At 42.3% G+C, this 8,349-nt stretch overlaps 1 pseudogene; it reads left to right on the forward strand.

The window, feature by feature from the left end:
• The first annotated feature begins 4,137 nt into the window (after positions 1-4,137).
• LOC132534348 (SAP domain-containing ribonucleoprotein-like) lies at positions 4,138-4,933 on the forward strand (annotated as a pseudogene).
• The last annotated feature ends 3,416 nt before the right edge of the window (positions 4,934-8,349 follow it).

Raw genomic sequence — 8,349 nt, forward strand, 5'->3', positions numbered from 1 at the left:
GTCCATACACAGTGAACCAGCACAGCCCACCACTCTGTTGGGCATTTGCTTATTTTACAGGCTCTGTTCTCTTTCTCTTTGTTTCTGTTCACTGTTAACCTGTCCCATTTCTGTCTGGGCCCTTTTCAGCTTGACTAAAGGATGCTGACCCCCATCATCAGGGACAATGCAGGGGAGATACCTCTTCCAAACTGCTCCTCTGCATGTTGGTTTCCTTTCTTGTGGGTGATGGTTATGCATAGCCCTGAGAGGGGAGCCATAAACTTTTAGTCAGTCCACCTGGCTCTGCATGGATGTTCTATAAATAATATCTGATGGTGTGCTGGATGATGATAATTGAAGGCAGTACGGTTCTTTTTATAAGTTTTGTACTGAGCTCAGCCATCCCCTCATCCTGGGAGCCAGTCCAACCTTCAGCTTTTAGACTCTTATCCCAGAGACATCTGTGGTGGGTGGTACAACAGGGCAGTGAGGCAGCTGCTCTGTGAGGAGACCCAAGGGTAACTGTCACCCAGACTGCTTGTCTCAGTGAAATCACAGGTAACTGGGAGTCTGGGAAGATGCCACCAGCTACAGGGCTGCGGAGCTGCAGCCCCAAATAGCCAAAGCCAAGCACCAGCTGGTACTCAAAAGCCAACTGTTGGGGCCAGGTGGTGGCACACTTGACTAAATGCACATGTTACATAGCACAAGGGTCTGAATTTAAGCCTTGGGTCCCCACCAGCAGGGGGAAAGTTTTGTGAGTGGTGAAACAGTACTGTAGGTTTCTCTCTGTCTCTCTCCCTATCTTCCCCTTCTCTCTTGATTTCTGGATGTCTCTAACCAATAGATAAATATTTTTTTTTAATAGCCACCTGGTGGCTGGGCGGTAGTGCAGCAGGTTAAATGCACATGGCACAAAGCATAAGGACCTGCGTAAGGATCCTGGTTTGAGCCCCTGGCTCCCCACCTTCAGTGGGGTCGCCTCACGAGTGGTAAAGCAGGCCTGCAGGTATCTATCTTTCTCTCCTCCTCTCTGTCTTCCCCTCCTCTTTCAATTTCTCTCTGTCCTATCCAACAACAATAATAGCTATAACAACAATAATAACAACAAGGGCAACAAAACGGGAAAAATAGCCTCCAGGAGCAGTGGATTTGTAGTTCAGGCACCAAGCCCCAGCGATAACCGTGGAGGCAAAAAAAAAAAAAAAAAAAGCCACCAGCCACCTGTCAGGCTATAGCCAGTTGTGGAAGCTCTAGTACTAACCAGGGGAGCCAAGAAGCTAGGAGTGTAACAAGAAAATAATAATTAAATAAAAAACCCTAGACCACCACCATAAGCCAGAGCTGAGCAGTGCTCCGGTAAAGATAAAAAAATAATAATAATAAACCTAGACAAATGCAGGAAGTGTAGTTAGGTTCCAGCAGTTTATTAGCTGCTTCTTCAGTGAGGTGACCTCTGTCAGGCTCACTGCTCATCACAGCACCTGGCCAGTCAGGGTATGAAGAAGGTGGAGCAAATGCCTTTGAGTGGCATTTGATCTGGGTAAGGACAGAGTTTGCTATTTGGGCAGAGCAAGTGAGGAGAGCTATCTCTCCATACAGAAAATTCGGACTGGTGTTTGTGTCTCCCCCGCATTCATAAGCCCCAATGTAGCTGTGACTGGAGATAAGGTCTTGATGGAATTAACTAAGGGTGAATGACATCATAAGGGAGGGGCTCCCACTGGCCAGCTGAGCTGAGAGATTGCAAGTCTATAATACTCTCTGCATTTCTGAAGTTTTAGATAAAGAGTGCACAATAATCAAATTATTTAAAAGTAGTAACTATATGATGAAGTGACACTATCTGCATCAAACATACAACATTATAAAAATCATTCCCCCCCTTCTAATTTTTGCAGCATCTTAGATAGAATGTGAGGGAACCATGTTAAGTGAGATAAGCCAGAAGAAAAAGGACAAGTACCACAAGGTCTCACTCACAAGCAGAAACTAAGAAGGGCCAGGTGGTGAGGCACCTGGTTGAGCGCACATGTTACAATGTGCAAGGACCTGGGTTCGATCTTCTGATTCCCACCTGCAGGGGGAGAGTTTCACAAAGTGGTAAAGCAGTGTTGCAGGTGTCTCTTTATCTCTCTCCCTATCACCTCCTTTCCTCATGATTTCTGGTTGTCTCTAACTAACAAATAGATAAAGATAATTTTTTAAAAAAATTAAATGAAACTAAGAAACAAGAAAGGGAAAACACAGGGTAAACTTTAATATAGGTGCAGTCTCTAAAGGGGAGAGAAGGGAGGAGACAGAGGGCACTGGGCACGCAGTACATCATGGTAAAAGAAGACTTCAGTTGGTGGCAGGTGCAAAGACACCTATCACAAGAAGCTAAGGGATGCTTTGGATCGACCTTCCCGTGGTGCATCCCGTGAGTACCCATTCATTGGGGAAACTGACGATCCTTCCTAGCCGACTGAATCCACAGTCACTTTCAAAGCCAGCAACAAGCAGCTCCTGACAGCTTTACATCAGGCTCAACCTGACGCTGTTGATTGGCTACGGAAGAAGGGCAAATGCTAGAAGAAGAAGGAGAAGAAGAAGAAGAAGAAGAAGAAGAAGAAGAAGAAGAAGAAGAAGAAGAAGAAGAAGAAGAAGAAGAAGAAGAAGAAGAAGAAGAAGAAGAAGAAGTAGACGAGAAGCTAAGACACCGAACTCATGTGACAATAACTGTCTTAAAGAATTAATTCCCCAGTAAGGCTCTATAATTGATAATGATACAAGGGGTTTAAAAAACAAAATGGAAGTAAATACTTGTCACAGGGAGAAGAGAAGCAACATGTGACCACAGTCTTATAAATCATGTCCCCCAGTAAAAGTAATTTAATTAAATAAACTTTTAAAAATAAAATGAAACTGGGGATTGGGCAATGGTGCACTGGGTTAAGCACACATAGTAGGAAGAGCAGGGAAGTGTGCAAGGATCTCAGCTCCAAAACCCCCCAATTCCCCAACTGCAGAGGGTGGTTGCTTCGTGAAGGTCTGTATGTATCTTTCTCTCCTCCTTCTTTCTTCCCCTCCTCTCTCAATTTCTCTCTGTCCTATCCAATAAAACAGAAAAGAATGGCCTCCAGAAGCAGTGAATACATAGGGCGGGAACTGAGCCCCAGGGATAGCCCTAGAGGCAAATAATAATAATAAATAAAAATAATGGGGGTAAGGCAGTAGTGCAGCTGGTTAAGCGCATGTGGCGCAAAGAGCAAGGACCTGCATGAGGATCTGGGTTTGAGCCCCCGGCTCCCCAACTGCAGGGGAGTAGCTTCACAAGCAGTGGAGCAGGTCTGCAGATGTCTATCTTTCTTTCCTTCTCTCTGTCTTCCCCTCCTCTTTCCATTTCTCTCTGTCCTATCCAACAATGACGACATCAATAACAACAACTACTACTACAACAATAAAAACAACAAGGGTAACAAAAAGGAAATAAATAAACATTTTTTTTAAATCTTTAAAAAACGGGAGATGGGCGGTAGTGCAGCAGGTTAAGTTCACATGGCGTGAAGCACAAGGACCAGAGTAAGGATCCCAGTTCGAGCCCCCGGCTCCTCACCTGCATGGAAGTCACTTCACAAGCGGTAAAGCAGGTCTGCAGGTGCCTGTCTTTCTCTCCCCCTCTGTCTTTCCCTCCTCTCTCCATTTCTCTGTCCTATCCAACAACACTGACATCAATAACAACAACAATAATAACTACAACAACAATAAAAAAACAAGGGCAACAAAAGGGTAAATAAATAAATATAAAAATCTTTAAAAAATAATAATAAATATAATATGAAGCTATATTGTGTATAAAATTTGAATGGATTTTCTCCAAAAGTACCAATGAGAAGTTATAGCTATAATCATGGAGATAGTACAGTGGTTTATGTGATAAATTCTCATGCTTACGCCTCTGAAGTCCCAGGTTCAAGTTCTAGTGATATCATAAGCCAGAGTTGAGCAGCACTCTGGTCAAAACAGATTTTAAAATGAAAGCAAGCAAGAAAAATTTTAAATGTTGTCTTAAAATTTCACAACCCTATTTTTCTTCCAAAGTAGATAAAATTGTGGCTGAAAAGGTGGCTCAGGATTTGCATATATGAGGTGTCAAGTTCTATCCCTTCCACTATGTATGCCAGAAAGTAATCGAATTCTTCCTTTCTTTCAATATATCTCTCTCCCCATCTCTCTTCCTCTCTCTCTCTCTTCCTCCCTCTCTCCCTCTCTCTCTCTCTCTCTCTCTCTCTCTCTCTCGTGCACGCTCTCTCTCTCTCTCCTTTCCCCCCACACCCTCTCGATCTCCCTCTCACTCTCACTAATATAAAATCTCTAGTAAAGGGATGAAAATGAGGGAAGTATTTCAGCATTAGAGCACAGGCTTAGTGTTCCTCAGAACCCAGAGACCCCAAGGCCACAGGTTCATTCTGTGACAGAGCTGAACAGTGTTACAGCCAAGGGAATCAAACAAGACATCATCAACAAGTTTCAGGCATATCTTGAAGAACATGCTGAAGAGGAGGCAAATGAAGAAGTGCTGGAAGATGAAGCAGAGGAAGAACCAAAGCCCATGAAACTGCTTGTCAAAGAAGAAGAACCCTCAGAAAAAAAAAAAAAACTGCAGATATGACAGCAGAGAAGAAAGTGGTCAAAATTACATCTGAAATGCCTCTGACAGAGGATGCAGAAGAGAGCTGAACGATTCAATGTACCTGTGAGTTTGGAGAGTAAAAAAGCTGCCTGGGCAGCTAGATTTGGGACTGCTTCATTTTTATCCATTTTATCACCTGGCACCAAGCCCATAGTGAACCTTGATAAGCTAAAGGAAAGAGCGCAGAGATTTGGTCTAAATGTCTCCTGGATCTCCAGAAAAGTAAGGTGCTATTTTAAGAAACACTAGAGCAACTTGGTGGTTACACTGGCTGGAAATCACTGTCCCAACACTATTTCTAGCTACTAAGCTCTTTATTTCACAGTCATTTGACTGTTGCCACCTCTTGCTGACTGTTGATTATAGGAATTACTGTACAGAGCAAAGTACTTTTCCTTAAAAATTTTCATCCTTTCCATCCTGGTTGTTGCAACATCGATCCATATGTCCCATGTAGAATTCAGATGTAGAATAAGCGGTATTGGGGGTCAGGCAGTAGCGCAGCGGATTAAGCACACATGGTGCAAAGCGCAAGGACCGGCGTAAGGATCCTGTTTCGAGGCCCCGGCTTCCCACCTGTAGGGGAGTCGCTTCACAGGTGGTGAAGCAGGTCTGCAGGTGTCTATCTTTCTCTCCTCCTCTCTGTCTTCCCCTCCTCTCTCCATTTCTCTCTGTCCTATCCAACAATGACATCAACAACAGTGATAATAATAACTACAACAACGATAAGACAACCAGAGCAACAAAAGGGATAACATGGAAAAATGGCCTCCAGGAGCAGTGAATTTGTTGTGCAGGCACTGAGCCCCAGCAATAACCCTGGAAGCAAAAAAAAAATAAATAATAATAAGTGATGTTAACATTTGCTTTAGCAACTGATATAAACATAATTGAAATTTAACAAGACAGTCCTGTCTTTAGGGTTACCTAGAAATTTTGAATGTTTGTGGAATAAAAAATAAGAGTTATTTCAAAAAAGAAAAGAATAGGTACCACACTTGGCAGTGTTGTGTCTAGACAAACCCATATATATAAAATGGCAAACGTACCTCAATCATATACAATGTTTGTGAACACTCGTCTAGTTGGTACGTACTTCCAAGTGGGCCATCAAGAGACGAAAGGAAATAGATGTTGGCACTGGTAGGAAATGACACTTTGCTTTTGCAAGACTGTACTGCATGCACGTGTTCTGAGAAAGAGAATTTGACAATTTAATTAGTCTATCTGCAAGGGGAAATTTGACAACTTAATTAGCTTATCTTTTCCTTTACCTAAGTGCTCTGCAACTCAAATCCCTCTGGCCTCCCAAAGCAGTGCTCGTTCCAAGATCTTAGTAGCACAGCTGCAAACTCTTATTATCTCCCAACACAGTTGCCTGTTGTTTTGAGGACACAAAGTAAGTGTTGTGAAGGAGCGTTTCCCTGGGGCCTGAATGGCATCATTCATGGAGTGGATGCTTAAGGATAGAAGTCATTCTGCCAGACTGAGCTCCAAGAGCCAAAGGACTGACGTGTTCTCAAGTAAACTCATTGTCTACTGTGTTTGTAGTAGCCAGGATTCATCAATACAGAAAGTGCAGGGTATGGTGACTCTTGCCAGGACATAAAGTCAAGCATCCTGGACCAGAGTCCATTCACGAATTTCATATTTAGTGTACAATTTTATGAAATCAGACATGCTTGTACACAACTCAACTACTCTACTACAGGGGTGGGAACTATCTGACCCAAGGACCCTATAAGACCTCCAGAAACAGGGACCCAGGTCGTTGTGCAGTGGGTTAAGCGCACATGGCACAAAGCATGAGGAGCAGAGTAAGAATCCCGGTTTGAGCCCCCAGCTCCCCACCTGAAGGGGGGTCGCTTCGCAAGCGATGAAGTAAGTCTGCAGGTATCTTTCTCTCTGTCTTCCCCTCCTCTTTTGATTTCTCTCTGTTCTATTCAACAACAATAACAATAAAAGCAATAAGGTTAACAAAAAATGGGGAAAATGGCCTCCAGGAGCAGTGGATTCAGAGTGCAAACACTGAGCCCCAGTGATAACCCTGGAGGCAAAAAAAAAAACCCTAAAAGTAATTTAATCTGACACTACCAAGGCAACCACAGGCAGGATAATACAATATTCGGTGCTAGTTTTTAAGTTGATGATTTTGCATGGCCCGTGAATGATGTTATAATATCCAAATAACCCTTAGCAAAAGAAAAGAAAAAAAAAAAAAAGGCTCCATCCTAGTTGTACAAGATTGAATTCCAAACAGGCAATAACTGTCTGACTTTCACCTCAGCTCCTCTCACAGAATCTGGAGTAAAGTTTGAAGTGAGGAGAGACTTGGCTAATTACCAACTTCCTAAAATGGTTCTTGTACTCTCTGAGACTATGTCTTACTAATGGTATGACTAAGACTGCTTTAAAATTACATTTGAGCCCCACTTCCCCATAGCCCCACCCCATTAGGGAACAAGAGAGACAGGCTGGGAGTATGGATATACCTGTCAATGCCCATGTTCAGCAGGGAAGCAATTACAGAAGCCAGACCTTCCACCTTCTACAACCCATAATGATCCTGGGTCCGTATCCCAGAGAGATAAAGAATAGGAAAGCTCTCAGGGGAGGAGATGGGATACAGAGTTCTGGTGGTGGGAATTGTGTGGAGTTGTATCCCTCTTATCCTATGGTTCTTGTCAATGTTTCCCTTTTATAAATAAAAATTATTTATTATAAAAATATAAAAAATTACATTTGATATTTGTTGAACCCCAGACTATTCTGACACATAATATGTGTTCTGTTAACATTTGATGGGTTAATTACAATAAATAAAGTTAGTAGGATTCTAGAAAACTGTCTTTGCATCTACAAAGTGGAAAAACTGACTCCTATGTCACAATGACTTACTTTTTTTTTAGTTTTATGTTATCTTTATTTACTTATTGGATAGAGACAGTCAGAAATCTAGAGGCAAGAGGGAGACAGAGAGGGAGAGAGACAGAAATACACCTGCAACACTGCTTCACCACTCGCAAAGCTTTCACCCTGCAGGTGGGGACCAGGAGCTCAAAAATGGGTCAACCTTGTGCACTGTAAACATATACACTCAATCAGGTACACCACCACATAGCCCCTTCAGTAAGACTTTTTTAAGAGCTAAATAGGATAAGAGAAAAGAAAGAGTTGACTTAGAGCACAATATATTTTTTTTAATTTTGTATTGGGGGTATTATTGGTTTACAGTCAACAGTAAGTAGAGTTATTGGTCCATATGTAAAATCTGTCAGTTTTATGCAGAACACTCTAACCCCCAGCCTAGGTCTTCCTTCTCCATCATGCACCAGTATCTGAAAGCCTGGAGTCCTTTACGTTGTTGCAATACACCAAACCCAGTCCAAGTTTTGCTTAGTGCTTCCCCTTCTGTTCTTATTTCTCAACTTCTGTCCGTGAGTGAGATCATCCCATATTCATCCTTCTCTTTCTTCCTTATGTCACTTCCTTCAAGTTCCATCCAAGATAAGGTGAAGGTGAATAATATATATATATATATATATATATATATATATATATATATATATATCACAATTTTCTCAGCCACTCATCTGTTGTTGGATATCTAGATTGCTTTCAGGTTTTGGCTATTACAAATTGTGATGCTATGAACATAGGTGTACACAGATCTTTCTGGGTGGGTGTGTGTA

The sequence above is a fragment of the Erinaceus europaeus genome, chromosome 18 (genome assembly GCF_950295315.1).
Source record: "Erinaceus europaeus chromosome 18, mEriEur2.1, whole genome shotgun sequence".
In the NCBI taxonomy this organism is placed as follows: Eukaryota; Metazoa; Chordata; class Mammalia; order Eulipotyphla; family Erinaceidae; genus Erinaceus; species Erinaceus europaeus.